Genomic DNA, 23653 nt, shown 5'->3' on the forward strand with positions numbered 1-23653 from the left:
GCTCTATCAGAAACACCACACCACCTCATCCATGAATGTCCCACCTAGTAACTTCTATAACAAATGTGATTTTATACTGGTCATAGAATTTATACTAATCAATATGATAAGAAAGCAGTATTGCAAAAAGACAACAAAAATTAGATAGCTATTAGCTGCCTTACTCTCGCTTGGGTTCTGTTACAAGGGAGATTCACATTGTGTGAAAAGTGTGAAGATTAATCCTCTAATTGGAAAGCATTTTTGACGTACCAGTAAGGTTTCATAAGTGATCATTTTATTTCTAGAAAATTCGTGCACATTTGTGCCCATTAACATAAAAATATTAGTTATTTTAAATCCTCTGGTTTTGTTGAGGAAAGAGTATTAGTGTGTAAAATGATTAATTTCAACTCATCTCTTCAATGAATAATTTGGGAGTTGCTTGCCTTACTAGTCCATTGGCTCTGAGGTCTATTCCTGTACCAGTACCAAGCTGTTTTGATCATTATGGCTTTATAGTAGAGTTTGAAATTTGGTATTGCTATTCTGCCAGCACTGTTCTTTCTGTTTAGGATCGTTTTTGCTATTCAGGGTCTTTTATTATGGATTTTTGGATTGACTCTTCTATTTCCTTGAAGAATAATGTTGGAATATTGATAGGTATCGCATAGAATTTGTAGATAGCCTTTGGCACTTTTGTCATTTTCACGATGCTAATCCTTTCAATCCAGGAGCATGAAAGTTTTTGCCACTTTCTAAGTTCTCTTTTGATTTCCTTTCTCTGGTTTTTAAACTTTTCATCATAGAGGTCCTTCACTTCTATGGTTAAGTTACTTCTTAGGTATTTTATTTTTTGTGGGGCTATTCTGAATGGAGTTGCTTTCCTAATTTCAGCTACACTTATCTCATTTTTGGCATGTAGAGAAGCCATTGTTTTTTGCGCATTAATTTTATACCCTACTACTTTGACAAATTTTTGAATCAGCTTGAGTAATTGGGAGTGGAGTCTATGGGATTCTTTAAATACAAGATCCTGTCATCTGCAAAGTGAAAGAGTTTTACATCTTCTTTCCCTACTCGGATCCCATTTATGTTTGCATCTCTTCTTATTGCTGTAGATAGGCATTCCAATACTAGATTGAAGAGAAGTGGAGAGAGTGGATATCCTTGTCTCCTTCCTGAGTTAAGAGGAAATGGCTTTAGTTTTTCACCATTAAGTATAATGCTCCCTGTAGGTTTGTCATATATAGCCTTTAGTGTATTGAGGAATGTCACATGGATTACTAATTTTTCCAGAACCTTCATCATAAAGGAGTGTTGGATCTTGTCAAGTGCTTTTTCTGCAGCATTGAGATAACCATGGGGTTCTTATCCTTGCTCCTGTTGATGTGATGAATTATATTAATTCCTTTGTGTATATTGAACCAGCTTTGCATCGCTGAAATGAAACCAGTTTGATCTTGGTGTATGATTTTTTGGATGAATTGTTGAAGTCGATTGGACAGAATTTTGTTGAGAAGTTTTGCATCAATGTTCATAAAAAAATGGGTCTATAGTTCTCTTTCTTTGATGAGTCCCTGCCTGGATTTGGGATGAGGGTTATGATGTCTTCATAGAATGAGTTCGGTAGTGAACTTTTAATTTCATTGAAAAGTTGGAGGAGTATGGGTGTGACCTCTGCTTTGAAGGCCTTGTAGAATTCCACTGTAAAACCATCTGGTCCTGGGCTTTTCTTAGGTGGGAGGTCTCTTATTGCTGTTTCTATTTCAATTCTTGATATGGGCCTGTTAAAATGGTTCAACTCATCTTGGTTTAATTTTGGCATTTCGATATTTGCTAGGAAAAGGCCCATTTCTGTCAAGTTCTCAAAATTATTAAGATAAAGTTTTGAGAAGTATTCCCTTATAATGTTCTGCATCTTGGTTGTTTCTCTGGTGATGTTTCCATTCTCATCTCTGAGTTTATTTATTTGGGTGTGTTCTCTTCTTTTTCTGATAAGGATTTGCTAAGGGTCTGTCAATTTTGTTAATTTATTCGAAGAACCAACTCTTTGTTTTGTTGATACTTTCCATGTTTTTTTTTTGTATTTTAATTCATTTAAGAATTTTTGTAGGGCTGGTTTGGTGGAGATATGTTTCAATTTTTCTTTGCTATGGAAGTTTTTTATTTCACCTTCATTATGGAGGAGAGTTTAGCAGGGTACAGAATTCATGTTTGATTGTTGTTTGTCTTTAGGGCCTGCATACCTCATTCCAGGTCCTTGTGGTTTTCATTGTCACCGCTGAGACATCTGAGGTGATTCTATTTGGTTTTGCTTAAAGGCTATGGATCTTTTCTTCTTGACAGCTTTAAGGATGTTTTCCTTGGTCTGAATTGATCCTGTGTGGATTATAATGTGATGGTGGGATGTGCTATTCTTGTCTGGTCTATTTGGAGTTCTAAAAGCTTCTTGTATATGAATAGGTTTATCTTTTTGTATGTTTGGGAAGTTCTCTGCTAGGATCTTGTGAAACAAATTTGCTAGACCATTAACTTCTACCTTTAGGTGCTCCTCTATATTCATTATCCTCAGATTAGGCCTTCTGATGGTTTCTTCCAAGTGTTGAATAGATCTATAATATTTCTTGGATTGTTGTATGTTCTTTCTCTACAATATCTAGGCTGTGTTCAATCCCCGTAATTTGATCTTCTGCATAGTCTAACCCTATGATCAAGATTTTCTACTTTGTTTTTGATTTTCCTTCGAGTTGTTCAGCTTTGATGGCTTCAAATTTTTTGTTGGAGCTTTGTTTTAGATCTTGTATGAACTTCTTTACCTCCTTAACTTGGTGTTCAGTGTTTTTTCACAAATCACTTAGTTGATTGGTTATGGTTTCTTTGAACTCCCATTCCTTCTGTTTGGTTCTATTCAGCGTTCCCTTTGTGGTCTCCCTGACTTTTTTCAGCTCTCTGTTTATGGATTCTATGAATGCCTTTAGTGATTTTTGTGTATTCTCTTCCTGCTCTCTTAATTTCTGCATTATTCTTTGATTAGCCTCTTCATGTTCACGCAATTCCTGTAGTCTCTTTGAGTATTCTCAGCCTACTCATGCCATTCCTGACTTTCTCTTTGAATGTTCTCAGCCTGCTCATGCTATTACTTTATCAATCTTTGAGTAGCTTCCTCATGCTCATGATATTCCTGTATTGACCTTTGTTTGACCTCCTCTCTCCCTATCATGCTCATACAGGGTCCTTTGCAGGTTTTCAATCTTTTCATTTATCACGTTTACCAGTAGTGTTTGTTGAGCTTTTTGGAAACTCTCCAATGGATTATTCACTATCTGTTCTGTCCCCTGATTATTATAAGTGGGAGTTGAGATAACCGGACTTGCCATTTTTCTTGTGTTTTTCCGGCTTACTCTGCCCATTTAGGATGAAAGTTAAACCAGTTTTGTGCTAGCACACTATTTTAAGGCAAGCATCAACCAAAGCCTGTAGTTGCACAGTCAAAAGTCTACAGATACAATCTAGCTAAAGAGATATAGCTGTTCAACATCAATCAACTGTGTATTAATGGGCTACGAACAGCAAAGAAGAATTTGGCAAACAGAAATTATTAGGTTTAGGGAGAAATGTGGTTAAAAATAAGAATAGAGGGATGTGGAAAATCCGAGGGAGAGTTAACTTAACTAAGTCCTAGACTCAAAGCGGGAAATAGGTTCAATAGAATGATAATAGAGAGAGAGAGGAAAAGAAGAAAGAGAAAGAAAAAAGACAAGAAAAAATAGAAAAATAAAAATTAAAAATTAAAAAGTGCAACATTTACAAATCATGCAAAATGAAAATGTAATATTCAGAGAAGACTTTGGATAGGATAAGAGAAGGGGAGTGATAGAAAGGAGACCTGTAAAACTCAAAAATAAAAATGCTTGAAATATTATATAGGTATAAAAAGTTAGTACTGCTATTAAGGAATTTAAGTCTAAGAGGTTTTAAATTGAGTAATAAATTTCTGGATTAAATGTATACACAAAAGGGAGTTAAGTTCTAATAATCTACTATGGGTTTATCTGAAGATGAGCAGAACAGCAACTAAGTCATGGAAAGAAGAATGAAAGAGAAGAAAAAGTGAAAAGAATGAGAAGGAAAGAAAACAAGGGTCAAAAGGTCAGTAGACCTAAACAAAAACAAATTTTTATAAAGAAAAACAAGTACACACACATATACCCCTAAAATAAATGTTATAAGAGGAAGAAAAAAAAGTTAATAGAAAACAAAAATTTTTAATATTAAAAATTTAAAAAAATACAATTTTTTTAATTAAAGGTACAAAAAATGCTCTTTGATTTTTTTTGGGGGGATGGGATTATCCTGTATCTCCCTTGTGTATGTAACTAGTCTCTTGTTGGAGTCTCTGGTATGCTTGTGGTGTTTGATTTTCCTGTGGCTTAGATGGTTTCTTAAGTCAGTTTGTTTGAGCAGGCAGAAAATTCTCTGCTTTACCCAGGATTTTATGATCCCCTCCCAAGTTAGTTCAATGGGAGGGAGATCTGTTTTGAGTGTCTCAAAAGAGGGAGATGGCTGTTTCCTCTAGTTTGGAGATGCTGTGATGAGGCTAGGTTCTGGGTAGAGTTGAGGCCTTTCAGCAAACAGCAACTTTTCCCTGAGGAGTTAGCTCCTTTCAACCATGTATGGCATGGGCAGCAGTTCAGTAAATAAACTACTTTACCAGACTGAATTCTGTGTGGTGTTCTATTCATTGACTATCTTATGAAACTCACCTAATTAATATACTTAACACTTCAGAATTTCTAGTTATAAATCCATGGATATTTTTGTGACACATGTAAGTTTAGTATCGACAAAACATATGTACTAACTCATTGTTTAACAGTATAATTCTGCCTGGAATCTTTAATAGCAGCTTAATTAACCATAAAGTCTGTTTTGTTTGCTTTCCTTTGTTTTGTTTTTTGCTTAAAGTAATAGAAGAGTGGGTGGGATAATCTGAAAGGATCTCTAGCTTCATATTTTCTCATTACCCTGGCCTACAACCCTTGTGCTACCAGCTCAGATGATGGGACTTTGAAATTCTGGGAAGTAGATACACATCATAAGTACCCATGGCTTCGGGATTTGTCAGATTTTTTAAATGTAATTGTTACTAAGGAGTGTACAGTGAGGTCACAATTTCACAATTCATGTAATGTGTACATTTGTCTTGTAGACAATGCCATACTTTCCTGAGCTTTCTCCTAGTTTCTGTTTTTTGTTGTTGTTGATTTTTTGTGTGTTTGTGCCTGACCTTCAGCTCAGCACTAGGTGCTGCCCCCGACTGTTTGTAATCAAGGCTACTCTATCTCTGAAGCCCCAGCTTCCTTTATGGCTGTTTAGTAGTTAATTGGAGAGAAGAGTCACAAATTTTCTCACTCCAGCTGGTTTTGAACTCTGATCATCAGCCTCCTGAGTAGATAGGGTTATAGGCCTGAGTCTCCAGTGTCCAGCTACAAACGTGTTGGTTTCTTTCTTCCCTGGTTTTGTTACAATTTTCCTCAACTATTGGCACTAATACTACATATCGCCTGGCTCAAATCTGAATTGGTGGAACATGCTTGTATTTTGAGGATTGCAGGAGTAGGCCATAGAGACATATAAGCTAAACAAATCATTTGGAACATGGCATAAAAAAAAGAAAATTTATTGCCAGTTGACTGTGTCCTGTCTTCTCTGTTAATTTTGCATGGCCTGTAAATGATGTTAGACATATCCGAATGACCATTGGCTGAAATAAGGTTTCTCATCCTGTTATAAAAACAGAACAAAAAGCAACCAAAAAATACTATGTATGAGTCCAGCAATTTCCTTTAATTAAAGACCAATCAGCCCTAGTTTATGAAAAAAAAATTCTTTATTCAAGTGTTGCTACTTTTTCTAACCACAAATATAATGATATCTGTGGTAGACTGTTTAATGTTATACCACCGCTGTCATTTTAATTCACAAGCAATTCAGACATTTAAATGTTTATTTATGTCAGTTGTGGTGCTTGATTTCAGCGCCTGGACACTGTCCCTGAGACTCTGTACTCAAGTTCGTCAGCACTCTAAGAATTGAGCCAGGGAGCCACTTCTTGAACTACGATCCTTACATCGAAGCCTCATGAGTACCTGGGATTACAAACATGAGCCACTGGTACCTGGCTTCAAATCATCTTTTATTATTATTGTTGTTGTTGTTGTTGTTGTTGTTATTGTGAAAATACCGTACAGAGGGGTGACAATTACATGGGTAAGGTAATAGATCTTATCAAGCATTGTTGCCCCTTCTTTGTTTCCCATTCCCATCACTTCTTATCTCCCACCCCACCCATCCCCACTTCCCACTCCCCACTCCCCACCACACCTGGTTAAAGTTGCAAAATTCGTTTTTTGAAAAAATGTCTTGTACATCAATCTCATTGTTGTAATGGGTCCATCTGTACCTTATTTAACAATTATTTTTCCCTTCCCCCCAGAAATTATACAAACATCAAATAAAGTGAAAGCAAAGGTTATACCGTGGAGGAAGGACATAAAAAGCAACAAAGAAATAATCTTAGAAATATGTCACAAACTATCGCAAGGGAAAAAAAGCATATGAATCCTTATCTTGGGGTACATTTCACCTAATATCAACTTATCTAATCATTTCTGCTTGTCTCAGACATATACCAGTTATAGAAAATAAGGGAAATCATGGAACTTATGTTTCTTGGGGCCTGGCTTACTTCACTTAATATAATTTTTTTCCAAGGCTTTCCATTTCCTAACAAATGGGGTAATATCATCCCTTCTGGTGGAGGCATAGAATTCCATTGTGTATATATACCACAATTTCTTGATCCATTCAAATACTGAGGGGCATCTGGGTTGGTTCCATACCTTAGCTATGGTAAATAAGACTGCAATACACATAGTCGTGATGGTAGCTATAATGTGGCCTTGTTTGTTATCATTTGGGTAAATGTCCAAAAGTGGGAATGCTTGGTCATAGGGGAGCTCTATGTGGAGTCTTTTGAGGAACCTCCATACTGCTTTCCATAGTAGCTTAACAAATTTACCCTCCCACCAACAATGCAGTAAGATTCCCTTCTGTCCACATCCCCTCCAGCATCTGTTGTTAGTAGAGTTCTTGATTATAGCCATTTTCACTGGGGTGAGGTATTATCTCAATGTTGTTTTGATTTGCATTTCTTTTATGGCTAGGGAGGTTGAGCATTGCTTCATGTGTCTATTGGCCATCCTTCTTTCCTCTTCAGAGAAATTTCTCTTTAAGTCTTTAGCCCACTTATTTATTGGACAGTTGTTTCTTTGAGAACTTGTTGTTGGGGGATTTAATTTTTTGAGTTCCAGGTATATTTTAGATATGAGACCCTTGTCCATTGTATGGCTAGTGAAGATCTTCTCCCAATCCATGGGCTTTCTGTTAATCTTGCTAGCTATGCTCTTTGCCATGCAGAATCTCTGCAATTTTATGCAACCCATTTGTCCAACCTTTCTTTGATTTGTTGTGTTTCTGGGTCTCTATTAAGAAAATTTCGGCCTGTGCCAAGGAGACCTATAGTTTCTCCTATTCACGGACTCCAATCCAAAATTACTCAGCTGATTCAAAACTTTGGCAAAGTGGCAGGGTATAAAACTAACCCTCAAATTCAATGGCTTTTCTGTATGCCAACAATGAGAAAAGCATGACTGAAATCAGGAAAGCAACTCCATTCATAACATCCCACCGAAAACAATATACCTAGGAATTAACCAACAAAGTGAAGGACCTCGATAATGAAAACTTTAAAAACCTGAAAAAGGAAATCAAAACAGAACTTAGAAAGTGGCAAAACTTCCCATGCTCCTGGAGTAGAAGGTTCAACATCGTGAAAATGTCAATACTTCCCAAGGCTATCTACAAATTCAATGAGATAACTATCAATATTCCAAACATATTCTTCAAGGGAATAGAAGAAGCAGTCCAAAAATTCATATGGAACAATAAGACACTGAATAGCAAAAATGATCCTTAATAGAATGAACTGTGCTAGAGGAATATCAATACCAAATTTCAAACTCTACTACAAAGCCATAGTAATCAAAACAGCTTTGTTCTGGCACAAGAACAGACCTCAGTTCTAATGGAATAGAATTGATATCCCAGAAATGAACCTACAGACCTATAGCCATCTAATTTTCTATAATAAGGCTACAAAAATAGAATGGAAGAAAGACAGCCTTTTCAGTAAATGGTGCTGGCAAAATTGGTTATCTACTTGTAGAAGACTAAAGCTAGATCCCTGCACCAGAATCAACTCCAAATTGATCAAAGACCTCGGAGTCAAAGCAGACACTCAAATAGTAATTTTTAAAATAATGAACTGCCTAGTGCCTCTGGCTCACATATATAATCCTAGCTATAGTTAAGATTACAGGTATGAGAAACAAACACTAGGTGCGTGTTGTTCATGATGGTTTGTATTGGCATGTTTAAATATTGTTTGTTTCTTATACTACAATGCTCTTATTTTTATTTTCACTTAGGTGGGTGAGTGTTGAACCTTCTTTGGTTGAGATGGAGCCATGTGGAAGTTCTTGCCCAGTATGGCAAGGAATTGAAATCCTCCTGCTCTAAGCTCCCCATGGACCTGGGATGATAGACTTATTCCATCACACAGAGCCAGGGGTTGTGAAGCATTGCAGGTAAAACTACACTGGTCTTGAAGTGATGCCCCAAATAGCTAGCTTTACAGGCATATGCCTTCAAAACCTTGTTGTATTTCGTTTCACTTTGAAATAGTGTTTGTACATACTTAGAGATACAATGATAACAGACTACATGTTTAGTATATAAAATAGTCAATATAATTATCAAGTTTATCTCCTAACACTTTGAAGCTAATATATTTTGGTCTCTCCTGCCTCTGATAATTATTTTTTGGAATATACCATAAACATGAATGCATTGATAATGTGCACTTGGAGACTGCAAGTTGATAGAGATAGACAAGTTAAACTATGAGCAGTAAATATATATTTATCTATTGCTCTTCTGAAGAACATTACCATATATTCACCATAACAGTACCACCATATATTAACCATGACAATAATTTTCCTGCAGTGTAGAAGTTCCTATTTCATAATCTGCCATCTTTTATCATTTTTACATTCTCCTTATGAGTATGAATGTTTTCTTGTTCCCTCTTATTAAGATGGAATTAAAAAATTTGTAGAATCTACTGAAATTATCTAATTTATTTGGTTTTGTGTTGTTTAATCATTTCAACCAAGGTTTCATGAAAGTTATGCTAGCAGACTATATCACTAAATTTTATTCTAATTACATCTTATTATTGTATTTTGATATTGGGTTTTGCTGTTGTTGTTTTATGATATTGAGTGTTGTGAAGCTGGACTGAAACATGCAACCCCACTACCTCCAGTAACAATGTTTTATCACCAGGTTTTGGAGGCTCTCTCCTCTCCAGCTCACTACAAAAAACTTGCAGTGGAACTTTGGCACAATTGGTAGAGCACTACATTGAAGGGAAAGATCCTCGGGATTGTCATATAGTCCTTGTTCAAATCCTAAAATACCTTTATGCACAGACACACGTTCACCCACCCACCCACCCACCCACCCCCACACACACACACACACACACACACACACACACACACACACACATGTACACGCACAAAATGGCAGGCAATGTTGTCTCTTAAATTCTTATCCAGATATTGGACAACATCCCACTTATTTGTGAAGGGTTTTACTTGATTATTTTGAAGGAGGAGGATAGTTCATGGGACACAATGACAAGACTTTAGTGAGGAATGCTTTATAAAAGACTAGCTTATAAAAAGAACAGGAGTACAGATCTTTAAATATTACATTCCTTCAAATATAGTATTTTAAAATAATAACCATTGAATTATGAGAAGACAACGCAGCACCTCTTCCCTTCTCCCCTTCCCCTCGTTCATAAAATATAATAAAAGTTTCAAAAATGCTCTTCTGTCATACAAAATGTTTGACTAAATGTATAATGTTTGTTTTTCAATACTTTTTGATTTTCCCACCTCTAGGTACTTACCTTTTTTCCAGGTGACAGCACACAGAGCCTTCAAGAGCAAACAGAAGATTAGGAAATAAAAAACCTAACAATGTCCTAGGAAGTGGTTGTCAAAAATACACGCAAGAAGCACATGGCAGGCTGAGAGGGCCCTGAGAGTCAAAATGATTGTGCAGGATGAGAAGAATAGTGACAAATAAGGCTGAGCAAGGAAGGGCTCTTTGAGGCTTAGACCATGCCTTTATCTAGGCCTAGCTGAGGATGTTGGGATTTGACAATATCCACATGTGTATAGAGTGATGTGGGAGGGAGATTTCAACCTACAGTTTGTCTTTGGGATGGTCTTATGTGAGCAAGTAGCTTAGATGATTAGGCTCTGAGAGATGACACTACCTCCCTCATAATTGAATAGAATATGGAACTCTGAGAGCCAAGCAACTGTAACTAAAAGTCAACTCAAGCCAGCTCACTTGGCCTGTGGCTCAGGAACAAGAAAGATGCTCCTGTGTTGTTTTCAAAATTCAAGAGATTCAGGTCTCAGGCATGAGTGGTGTGAGTGCCTCACTCGATGCTGCAGACATTGGATCAGTGCTAAACCACGAAACCAATGTCTCAGGCCTTGTTATAAGAAACCAAGGGAAACACAAGGCAACTCAGGCAAGGTGAACCTTCTTCTTGTGTGCTTTTATATGAGTAGACTGAGAAAATATTTACTGTGTAGTTTTCAATCCACTCTATCACAATTACTCAATTTAAGTGTACTCCCATTTCCATGTTTCAAAGGTCCATTCTTTTTTACCACCTCTGTGACAATGAGTCAGCCCAAACCCTGAATATGCCTTATAATATATGGTGCCTGGACTCAGGTTTGCTGGAAATTCTGGTAATGGACCCGGTCCCGGCCTACCAGAAAGGTGATCTCTTCTATGTTGGAAACTTCCTCCACCACTATAGAAAGTGGGGACAATAGAGCAGTTGCTGGATATTCTGTTTAAAAGGTGAGTGTTCCTAAGCTGGGTGCCGGTTGCCCACACCTGTAATCCTAGCTACTCAGGATGCTGAGATCTGAGGATCAAGGTTCAAAGCCAGCCTGGACAGGAAAGTCCATGAGACTCTTATCTCCAATAAACCACTAGAAAACCGGAAGTGGTGCTGTGGCTCAACTGGTAGAGTGCTCACATTGAGTTGAAGGCTGAGGGATAACATCCAAACCCAGAGTTCAAGCCCCACGACTGACAAAAAAAGGTGATATTTCCTCCTTCAAACCCAAGACTGATGAGACCCCCTCCAGAATATTGGAATAATTGGTACCTCTCTGAGACTGTTTCACTGGGGTCTTATCAAAGGAGCTTGGCTTGAGACAAAGAAGAGCATTCTTCGACTAATTCCTTAGGACTGGGCTGCCAGAACATTTCATTTGCCTCATAAGCTAGTGGAGCCTTAACGATTTTCTTGCTGAAAGAATAGGATTAAAGGAATGAGCCAGTCTCATCCAACATCCACCCTCACCTAGTAAATCACTATCTTGGAGGCCTTTGAAGGAATATACAGAAGAAAGGATGCAACTTGAACTTGAATTTGGGGCCTGAGTGCTGTAACCTTCGTAGAACTCTACCAATTGAGCCCCAAGTCCAGTTCTAGCCTTTGGCTGGTTAAATGAAGATAAGTGTCTTTAGATTTTATAAACTAGACTGGGTTCAAACTGAGTTCAATCTGATCCTTAGATCTCACCCTCCTGATTACTAGGGTTAGAGGCATGAGCCATTCTGCAGTTATTTGGAAAGATGTATATAAGCATACTCACAGTATTTCCATGAAATTGTATAGACATACCTTCACTTTTTGTCTGTCATGTTTACCATTTGTGACTTAGACAGTCCCATGTGTGTCCTGTTCAGAAAAGGAGAAGCAAAGAGTTAACTTCCTTCTCCCATTTGTACAGATCCTTCTACCGTAACTGGGAGGAAGATGAGCAAGTGAAAAAGTAAGTGGACATTGGCACAAAGAGAAATTTTGTCCTTTGAAACTTGGTACCTTTGACGTTTCTGAATAAAAGTCAATTTTCTTCTTTGCACACCAGTTGTTATTTTCATCAGAGGGTTGAGGTTTGGCACATCAGCGGATAGCAGATTACACAGTTCTGGATGTGGTTGTGGTTTTGGACTCTCATGGATGCCAGGGAGAGCTGTATATAACAAGTCAGATCCATTGGGGAAACAACTTTCTCTTCCTATCACAGGGAGAAATTTTTAAGATTATATTTGAGAAATTTCTAGAAGTGGGTTGTGAGGAGCATCCTGCTTGCAGGAGTCTCTTCGCACTTCCCAACATGCAAGTCCTGCCAGAAAGAGGCTATAGTACAAGGTTCAGGATGGAGAGGGTGGGCTTTCATTTTCCTTGTCACCAATCTTCCCACCGCATTGTTTGTTCTATCCTCCCTATGTGGATGGACTTCTACCCTCATGATTTCTATGTGCCTAAGAACCATGACACCCTAAAAGAACTTACACAGAATGTCAAGATCAACATGGTCTCTTCAGACCTGCTCTTCTGTTTACATATTCTTCTGGACCAGCTGGAGGAACCCATGACCCATGAGACCAAGCAAAAGAGGAAGAACTTGTTTAGATGCCTCAGGGCTAGTGAGGAGGGATGGAACCTGGGTCTCTAGGGATGGGCCCAAATGGTCATGAGACCTTAGTACTCCTTAGTTTGGCAAAATGTCCTTTTATGGATATTCTATGCCAGGTATAATCTGTTCTCCTTTTGAAAGAACTTGGAAGTAGCCACTCATTAGAAACACCCTGCATTCTAATCAGTGTTCAGTCCAAACTCAAATTCTACAGCTTCTCCCAGTAGATCCTCAGAAGTATAGTCACACCTTAACTTCTAGGGTCTACTCTAAGATTTCTGTACCTATTTCCATTCTCAGGTTTGCATCACTGTAAAGCAGCTCCTGCAGAACTCCAGATAAAGAACCTATCAGTGATGTCGTCTATGGTGACTGACTGAGACTGGAAGATCTCCAGAAAGCATGTGAACATAGAGGTTTTTTTTTCAATTTGAAGAAAGGCCCAAGTAGGTTTTGAGTCCTGTGGACATCCCACTGGTTCTGAACCCCACATGTGATGCAGGCGTACCTGCACATAACACCAAGGATGAAGACGATCCAGAATGTCTTCAATTGATGTACACAATCCAACTAGATCGCCACCAAGCCAGTGAAAAAACACGTCTTAGTGTGCAGGGTAAATGTGTGCTAATGGAAAATGACCCCAGTCTATGTTCAGGAAAACCAATGAGTGAGGTCCAAAATCTAGATTCAGTTGAGGAAAGGGAATCTTTCCTCACAATACCCAGACCAATCTGACCTCTTGCAGGGGATTCAATTTCCAATTGAGAAATTAGAATCTGTCCCTACCAGGACTCAGGAAGAAAATCCTGTCTTTAATGAGGAAGAAGATCTCTTTGTGGACTCTGAGGGAGAATTTCTGATTCCTTCTCCTTTTCCTGAGACAATCCTTATTTTTCTTTATGTCCTGATTGTTATTAAGGTTCATCCTATTTATTTTTTTAACTTTATTAAAATAATATTTTTGACATATTCTAAAATTCATGAATCCTAAATATATTTCTTTTTAATCCTACAATCTGAAACATTGTGCATATATGTTCTGGGAGGGGAACACAGAGAGACAGGGGGCTGTATTAGAGAGTCTACTGGATATAATGGGAAATGTTAAATGCCCAGGGAGTGGCAAGGAAGCCAGGCCATGCCTGCATGGGGTCATAAGGTGGCTATAAAAGGTCTAGTACATAGCATATCAGATGTCCTATAAAGCTATCCTGTCAAATGGGACAAATGCCACAATACATATAGTGGTATGTGGGCTCTCTTCCAACAGTGAGTTTGAATTTGAATACAACTTCATTGTGCTTTGGACAAATATGGAAGAAAAATTTGGCTCCAATATTATAAAAAAGTCTACTTAGGGCTGAAAATATTTGACAAAATATATAGAAAATATGTATGCTGGAAAGCAAAAGTCATAATCAATAGGAAAAAGAAGGTTTATATAGATGAACAAATACAAAATCAGCAAGAAAAAATACTCCACATTTAAATCAGTTATATGTAAATACATATTATATTCTTGATGTTATATATAGTATATTACATAATATATAAGACTGAATATTATTTTTCCAACTACAATGGCATTTAAATTTTAGAAGAGTTTTTTGCACAAAATATTAGTGTAAATATTATTGGGGAAAGTAGTAATATAATTTGATTATAATTATAAGAATATATTTGTGTTTCTAGATATAACACTGATTATAAATAAATGAATAAAAATATACATATATTTGTATATATCTGTCTATGATGTGAATAAAATGAAAGTAAATGTAATGAAACTGACTATAGCATGTATAAAAAAGTTGAGTCCGTGAGACTCAGTCCTGTAATCCTAGTGATGTGGGAAGCTGGGTTCTGAGATTTAGTATCTCTTACAACCAAGTCGTAGATTTTCAGAGGAGGTCTGGTCCCTCCAGTGTAGCAAATAAACACATAGGCAGTGGGATCACACCCCCTGACCCCAGAGGAAAGTCAGTAGAAATCAGGAAAAGCCTCTTATCTTATGACAGTCTACTCAGTACCTGTATCAACATGGCAATTTGTAGAACATCAGATGGAAAGTTGGCATTCCCTCCAAAAGGTTCCAAACTGTAGTCTCTGACCATACTGAATTAAACCTTATTTCCCTTCCCAAGATGCAAACACATAGAAATATGGCAAGGGCTCAAGAGAGATGGTCAAAGACTTACAAATACATAAAATTATATACTCTGTTTCAGTAATTCATTGACAAATTATCAAAGGCATGTCTTGAATTTTTTTAAAGGAAATGGAAACATACTCTGAGTTTATCAGGAACTGGGTGATAGTTCGGTTGTTGAATTGTTGAATGCACTCCTGGGCAAAGGAGACACATATCTTGGGGAAATTGTGTGGGGATTGGTGTCCTCACACAGCTTCACAATACAATGGCCATAACTTCTACGATGTCATAGTCATCTTTGCCATAACAGCAAATAGGTCTCAGGCACTGATTTTGCTCTAAAGTGAGCTTAACAACAGCACAAGGCACAAAGAATTAGACGGAATTAATACTAGCCACTAAATTTCAGCTTGAACAGCTGTCCTGACCAGAAGCTAGGATAAATTGAGCTGGGGAAGGCTGATCTCCATGTAAGGCCCCTGAGCACTAAGGACTAGGCACTATTACAGGTGTTGGAGAAACAGAAGTGAATGTGGCTCTCTCCTCAGCAATTTCATGAGGTAAAGAAAACCAGAAATCATAATGATAATTTCCATAAATCAGAGACATGAAATTGGTGATTTTGTGGCAACAACTTCATATTGGGGATGTTGATATGAGAGCCAATATCCAGGCAATTATCTAGGAGCAGGTACTCCAGACAGTAAGGACAGCAAATACATCGCCCATTGATGGGAATGGAGCTGATTTGGTTCAGAAAAGGAAAACAGCACTGACATGCTTGCTTGTGAAGTAAGAATGGAAAGGTATAAAGAAGAAAAAGATCCAAAATGAAGATAGGTATAAATTAGATAGATATTGCATGCTGCCGGTTACAAGAAGAAAAGTTCTGATTTTAGTTTAAATCTAACAACCCACTGGAACCAAAGTGCTACAATAGTAGTCAGACACATCTGATTCAGTAAAGAATACTTTTAAAATGTGATTCTAGCTGGGCTCTGGTGGCTCACAACTGGAATCCTAGTTACTCAGTTGGCTCATATCTGAGGATCAGGTTTGAAGCAAGTCCAAGGAAGAAGTTTGGTAAGACTGATTTCCAATTAACTACCAGAAATATGGACATGAAGCTGTGGTTCAACTGGTAGAGCACTAGCCTTCAGGAAAAAACTAAAGGACAGCACCCAGGCCCTAGGTCCAAATCACAGGACTTCCAAAACAAAGAAGCCAACAAATAAAATTTTGTGCTGTCATTCATCACTTAGCATTCTAATTCAATATATTTTGTATGAGCCTTGGAAATTTTATCCTTAGCAATGCTCGCCCCTCATATTTTGCTGCATTACCAGCTTTCAAAGCCTTGGCATCACTACTGTCTCCTCCTAGTTAGCATAGCATTCTACCACTGGAAATTTGAAGATATATTTTATTAATCAGAATTCTGATCATGTTTCCACATACATCAAATGAGTAATAGCCACATTCTACTATTCTGAATGTTTTTAATCCTCCTTGAGTTAATAAGCATTAAGGCTTAAAAATTCTACAGTGGTTATCAAGTTAATTCAATAGTCATTCTTCCACCCAATCTTGTAACATATGTTTATAATAGGCGAGACTATATGAAAGTGTGCACATTATACCTTCTAACTATAATACTCTCAAGAAGTAAGGTTTTACAGAAACGTCCTGATTGCTTTACCAAATGAAAGTATAAGAGATTTAAATAAGCTAACTAACACCTAAGAAGGAAACTGCTATTGCCTTTACAACAAATTCATTTGACTGAGGAAATGGGTTTCAGAAATGCCAGAGGCAAAGGGTATTATTCAAATCACCTTATCATGAGGTACAAGCAGTCTCTCTAGATCAACCTTCCAGGAAAAAAGCAATAAATGATAATGCTTCTAAAACAAGCCAGTTGGTGGTGGTTCATGCTTGTTATCCTAGCTACTTAGAAGTTTAAGATGAAAGGATCTCAATTCAAAGCCTGGCCAGGAAGAAAACCTTCCTCTCTGCAACCAGCAGACAGGAAGCGTCAGCTCTGTGCCTGAAGCCCAGCTGGATGGCCTCTGTCCACAGACATCCAGACACACAAGACCACCCCCATCTGAAATATTATCAAAAACATTCAAATAATATCTCCTGTTTGGGAGATAGCATTTAAAAGGTATATCAAAAACATTTCATGAGTTCCAGTTAAAATGTCAGAGTGAAAGTGGAAATATGTACTTACTCACTTAAAGGAAAGTTACTGACAAGAATGTTGTTAATGGGGCTAAAAGCCCATTTGGTAACTTATCCACTCCACCATGTTTCCTCACAACTTGTGAGTCATCCTGAACAGTGAAATTTTTGAATGCAAGGAATGTGTTTGAGCATGTAGCTTGTGAAAGTAATAATGAAAAGCTAAACACTGGAAGCTCAGGCCTATAAAACTAGCTACTCAAGACCCTGAGATATGAGAAACTCAGTTCAAAGACAACTGAGCAAAAAAGACTTCTATCTCCAATTAAAGAGTAAATGAAGAAAGCTGAGCTGTGCTTCAAAAAGTAGAGTATTAGAATCACAAGAAATGCTAAGGGACAGTATCTAGGTCCTGAATTCAAGCCTCAGTACTGGCTCTCATACACAAAATACTCATGACAACACCACAGTATATGCATATGTTAGCAAGGGATGTAGATGAATGGAATGATGACATCATTTACCTCAGTTTTAGTCTCAAGCATTCTGTAGAGTGTAGCTCAGTCTGTTAAAAGCTCTAGGTTAAATCTTTCCTCAAAATCAGCAGATACATCCTCATTTCCCTCAGGACATTCACACATACACATAAAGGTCTATATTTTTCTAACTAATTTTGAAATACATAACCATAAACACATGCTTCAGAATTGTGGGCCATTTTTTAGGTTTCATAGGGAGCACAATATATCCAGGTTCTGGCTCATTCTTGTAATCTTAGATGCTCAGGAGGGTAGGATCTGAGGATCACAGTTTAATGCCAACCCAAGCTAATAAATTCTCAAGATTCTTATATTCAATTAAGTAGCATAAAACCAGAAGTGCAGATGTGGTTTGAGTGGCACAGTGACAGCATTGAGTAAAATAACCTAAGCAAGAGCTCCAGACCCTCAGTTCAAGCCTGAGTACTGGCCCACTAGCCCTCCAAAAGTAAAAAAAAAAACCCAAAACACCAAATCAAATATATGTCAAAATATTTTGTAACTTTTGTAGCAAAATCCAATGAGGCAACATAGTTTCTGGTTTGTTGAAGATTTGGTGGGGAAACCCCAAATTCAACATGTGTTTAAGTAATGTAACAAACGAGCAACCAAATAAAATTTCCCAGTAAACAATCTTCCTTAGTATTCACTGGGACCCCTGACAAAGGGATTTTTTCCTATGTTTTTTGAAAATCAGTGTTGATTTTTTTTCAGTAAGGGAAATAGTATAAACCTTTTCTATAAGTTTAAGAGTCATTGGAAGCGCCAAGTGAAGTGAATGTACAACCAAAAGCACACAATATTATAATTTTCTATGCCTCTGTTGAGACACTACAAACCTGTAGTAGTGTGGCCTCTCAGAAAGAGAAGGGGGATGCTCAGCATCACTGGTCATAAAAGAAATGCAAATCAAAACCAATACCACATTTTGATGCCCCTTACCCCAGTTAGAATGGACATTATCAAGAGAGCAAATAATAACAGATGTGGGGGTGGATGTGGCTAAATGGAAACACACTAAACTGATGGTAGGAATGTAAGCTGGTTCAACCACTCTGGAAGGCAGAATGGAGGTTCCTCAAAAGACTAAACATAGAACTCCCCTAAGATGTGAAATAGGTCCTGAGAGGAGACTTGAGCTGGTACAGTTTCTTTCATGGCTTCGCCTTTGTTTTAGGGATTTTAGAAGAAGAAAAACCTTTAATCAAGGTTTACTAGAACTTGGTTCCAACCAGCCCAGTTCCTGGAATGGACAGAATTGCCCTATGTCCCCTCCCCTTAACAACCTAAGTCACCTTGATTGTTCTGTTACAGACTGACCAATAAAACAGATAGATTGTAAACTGGCTCCTACTGGCAACATCTCGAGCTTACCGAGCTTACTGTAAACTGCACTTTTTTCACGTGCTTATGGTAAACTCCACTAAACTCCTCCTTTGTGTATTCTTACCATAAACTCCGCCTTTTGCGCATACTTCACCTTACCCACTGAATTAGTGAGTCATTTAAACTAAAAGTTATAGGCGGGTTTAAATAGCCATTATGTGACAAACTGTAACCTCATTGGCCACCTCCATGTGATCTAGTATGACTGTGCAATCTTTTGTATGTGTGTCAATCTCATTGGTTACCTGCATGACCAGGTTTGGCCTCCTGAATTTTGCCTTTAAAAAACAAAGTACATGGGCCCCTAGGGGTCACAGTACCAGCTCCCAAGCCTGTGCTGCGGCCCTGACCAGTCAGTGTAGGAGCCTTCTTAATAAAGTCGCTTCTTTGTTAACAACTTTGTTGCTGTGGGCTCTGTCACTCTGGACGAATAGGTGATCTGGCCTGCCTGAGTAGGGGTCTTCCTACTACAGATCCAACAATCCTACTCCTCAGCATTTATCCAAATGATCTCAAACTAAGGCACAATAAGCTACCAGCACAACTATGTTCATTTCATCATTGTTTACCTTAGCTAAGATACAGATCCAACACATTTGACTCAATAGATGAATCAATAGATGAATGAATCAAGAAAATGTGGTATATTTACACAATGGAATTTTATGCTTCTATCAGAAAGAATGAGAGAGTCCCTTTTGTAAGAAAATGGAAAGACTTGGGAAAAAATCATATTAAGTGAAGCAAGCCAGGCCAAAAGCAACATGAGCTCTATGATTTCCCTCATTTGCAATGATTAGCATTAGCCTGTTACTCCTGAAAGTGGATCATAATAGCTCAGGAGTTATCAACATATATATGACCATACAAAATGATGCTAATTGAAATGAACGCCAAGACATAGAAACAGGAGGTCTTCTTTTGTTTAATTGTCAAGCTTGATGTAGCCAATGAACCACAGCTAGTTCTTTCTTCTTACTTTATGTCATTTTTCTTTTCCTATTGGTTTTATCCATGGCAATTCCTGTCTTTGATTCTGGTACCCTGCATCCAGTATATGCATTTATTTGATTGGGGAAAGGGAAGGGAAATAACAAAATGCTGAAAGAAGTACAAAAGGTGAACCATTGCAACAATGATACTCACAGGACACTATGGCGGAAATTAACTTTACAATGTAATGGTGGGAGAGGGGCAGTGGGGGGAAGGGACAAAGGGAGAAAAAAACTGGAGTGGGTAACAATGTTCAATGAGAAATGTAACTAACTCATGTAAATGTAACCCCTCTGTACAGCATCTCTATTATAAAATAGACTTTTAGAAATAAAAAAATTAAAAAAGTGTTTTTCCCATAAAATCTCAATCTGATATCAACGGAACTATTGAGTTCATGTCAATGAGTGTTTGGGGACTTTCAAGAAGCTAGTACTAAGTACATATAACCACAATTAAGTGATAATAAGAAAAGTAGCTCTTTTATTGTATTATATGAGTAAAGGAAAATTTCATTTCTGTTTCCTTATAATTTATGTTTGTGATCTGTGTTGTTCCCAAGTCAGACTAATGTCTTGTTCTTCGCTTTCTTTGGTATGTATAGCTTGGACATGTAATCTGAGGTATAAGAAGTATTTTTTGTTCAATTTGGAGGCCTAGCATAGAAGCACTCCTCCCTGGCGAAGAAGTTAGACTGGAGGACCCCTAACACTCACTGTGGTTTCTCTCCCACAGCTCACTGAGGAATTTAGGAATTTGAGACTGTGACTGCTAATTAAGTGCCACATATGATTAAGAATTATTGGTAGAATTTGAAAACATATTTTGGTAATAAATAGACTAGAAAAAATGTTATTTCCTATTTTTTATCACTGTATTTCTTTTTGTCTAAGTATAAAAGCCAGCCTTACACTAAGGGCCTAGAATAAGCAAAATGGCTTATAGAGCTCAGATCATTTCTTTCCACAGAAGATGACAGCAGCAGAAGAAATACAGGTCCACACCTGTCACAAGGAAGAGAGAGTGATGTCTCCTTAACTCTTAGGATAGAATGCTCAATGAGGAGCATTCAGGACTGATGACAGCTTAAGGACCTAACATTTCCTGTGTTGTTCCATCATAGGAAGCAGTCACCAGTCTTCCATCACACTGTAGCTGCCACACCTGACTGGTGACCTTGGCTGTGTACTGAGAACTTCCAGCAGGGCTTTGTCATGGTCATTGGAGAGTCAGGATTGCACTCAAGAGGACATAGAGGAAGGTGGTAACATGTCCTGAGTCAGGGTTTTGTCAGATATATAGGATTTGTAACAGGCACTACTGTCTTCTGGCTAAGAATGTGGGGTCCTGCACATGAATTTATCAGAACAAGTGTTAGCTTCCACCATTTCCTTATGAAAGCCAAAAGAAGGTCATTAATGCCCTCTGGGCATATTTTCATCAATATTTAGTAGGTAAAAAGCTATATAAAATTAAGTTCATCATGAGGAAAAAACCCAGATGAAAACCAAATTGTAGGAGCATTTACAAAAAAAAAAGTTTTTCTGTACAAATCAAATGTGACAAAATATTAAAAGTTATTGAAGCTTGGAAAGTTAAATTGATTTCATTTTTACTATGATTGCAATTGTCTTTTATATTTCAACTACTTAATGAAAAGAAGGTAGGCCAAGCACCACCAGTGGCTCACACCTGTAAGTCTAGCTATTTAGAAATCTGAGATCTGAGGAAAGTGAATTGAAGCTAGACTAGGTAGGAACAACCTGTGATACTTGATCTCCAATTAACCATTCAAAACCAAGAAGTGGAAGTTTGGTTCAAGTCGTATTCTTTTACCCTTCAGTAAGAAAGCTAAAGGTCAGCTCTCGGAGTTTAAACCCCAGTATTCACACACACACACACACACACACACACACACACACACACACACACACACACACACACACAGACCCTATCTCAAAAATAACCAGTGACCAGGAAACAGACACAAGATTGTGTTTTTCTTACACTTTTCATTTTTGTCATTTTTTAAAAATTTATCTCTGAGAAGTTAAAGGGGTCATAGAAGAGGAGGGACAAAGGATAAACATGTGAAATAGCGGTATACAATTGGTACTATTTTGAAAATGACCTATGGCACTTGTTTGTGTGGAAGGACGGGAAAACTGGAAGAGATGAAGGAAAAGGATGATATTGTCCAAAAAGAAATGTCCTCAGGGAAGTAGAGCTGTGGCTCAATATGAGTGCCATTCTTTAGCAAAAGAGCTCAAAGACAGTGTCCAGGCCCTGGGTTCAAGCCTCATTACTGACTAAAACAAAAACAAAGACAAAAGAAATGTAATCACTACCACATGAATGTAACTAAAACCTCGACAGCACACCAACAACAATAATAATAGTAACAGAAGAAGAAGAAGAAGAAGAAGAAGAAGAAGAAGAAGAAGAAGAAGAAGAAGAAGAAGAAGAAGAAGAAGAAGAAGAAGAAGAAGAAGAAGAAGAAGAAGAAGAAGAAGAAGAAGAAGAAGAAGAAGAAGAAGAAGAAGAAGAAGAAGAAGAAGAAGAAGAAGAAGAAGAAGAAGAAGAAGGAGAAGAAGGAGAAGAAGGAGAAGAAGGAGAAGAAGGAGAAGAAGGAGAAGAAGGAGAAGAAGAAGAAAAGTTAATAAAACCAAACCAATGAGAGAGAAAAATTGAGAGAGCAAAGGAAGGGGTGATCTTTCATAAAAAGAAATATATCCATACCTGATTTATATGACTGTATCATCTGTGTTATTCAGTTTTAGAATAATAATACAAACGAAAAAAAAAAGAAATATAGTGCGGGAGTCATAACTCAAATGGGAGATCAGACTAATATGAATGTGATACCAACGTCAAACCCCATTACCAATTTCCCCTTCCAAAATGGATCTTCTCATCACTTATGCTTTCCCTAGCTTATGAAAGGGAGTGCAAACAGTTAAAGAGAGAGAAAGATAATCATATAATGCTCTAAGCTGGGGCCACATACTCTTATGCACCAGCTGTAAATAGTCAAGCTTACACAGAAATTCAGTATCATCCAAATCAGCAAGCAATTCAGTTTGAAGGATAGGGATAATGGGTGGAGGGTGTCCCTACATTATTTCAAAAAGAGTAAAGTCAAGCTGATAGGGTGAATTCCTTACTCTAAACAGGGCAAAAGGAAGGGGTGATACCCAGTCTGTGCCAGTCTCCACGGCCAATTTAGTTAAGATATCTTTTAGAGACCTATTCATTCTTTCTAGTTGGCCTAAACTCTGAGGTCTATAAGCACAGTGCAATTTCCAATTCGTCCCCAGTGCTGCGGTTATTCCCTGACTTACTTTTGAGACGAAGGCCAGTCTGACCTGATGGTGGATGGGAAGCCATATACCTGGGTAGGATTTCTTCCAGGACCTTCTTAGCCACGGCATTCGCGGTCTCATCCTTTTTTGGATAGGCTTCAACCCATACTGAAAAGGCATCTACGAAAACTAGCAAATATTTATATCCAAATATTCCAGTTTTAATTTCTGTGAAGTCTACTTCCCAATACACACTTAGCCTATCTCCACGGAGTAGAGCTCCTTTTGCAGCTGGTTGATTGGGGGCAATGGTAAGCTGACAGGCTTTACAATTTTTAACAACGTCTTCAATGAGTTGATTTCCTTGCTTAATTTTTACTTCTGAGTGTCGGAGCA

This window comes from Dipodomys spectabilis, unplaced genomic scaffold (genome assembly GCF_019054845.1).
Source record: "Dipodomys spectabilis isolate Male_0828 unplaced genomic scaffold, ASM1905484v1 ptg000301l, whole genome shotgun sequence".
Lineage (NCBI taxonomy): Eukaryota > Metazoa > Chordata > Mammalia > Rodentia > Heteromyidae > Dipodomys > Dipodomys spectabilis.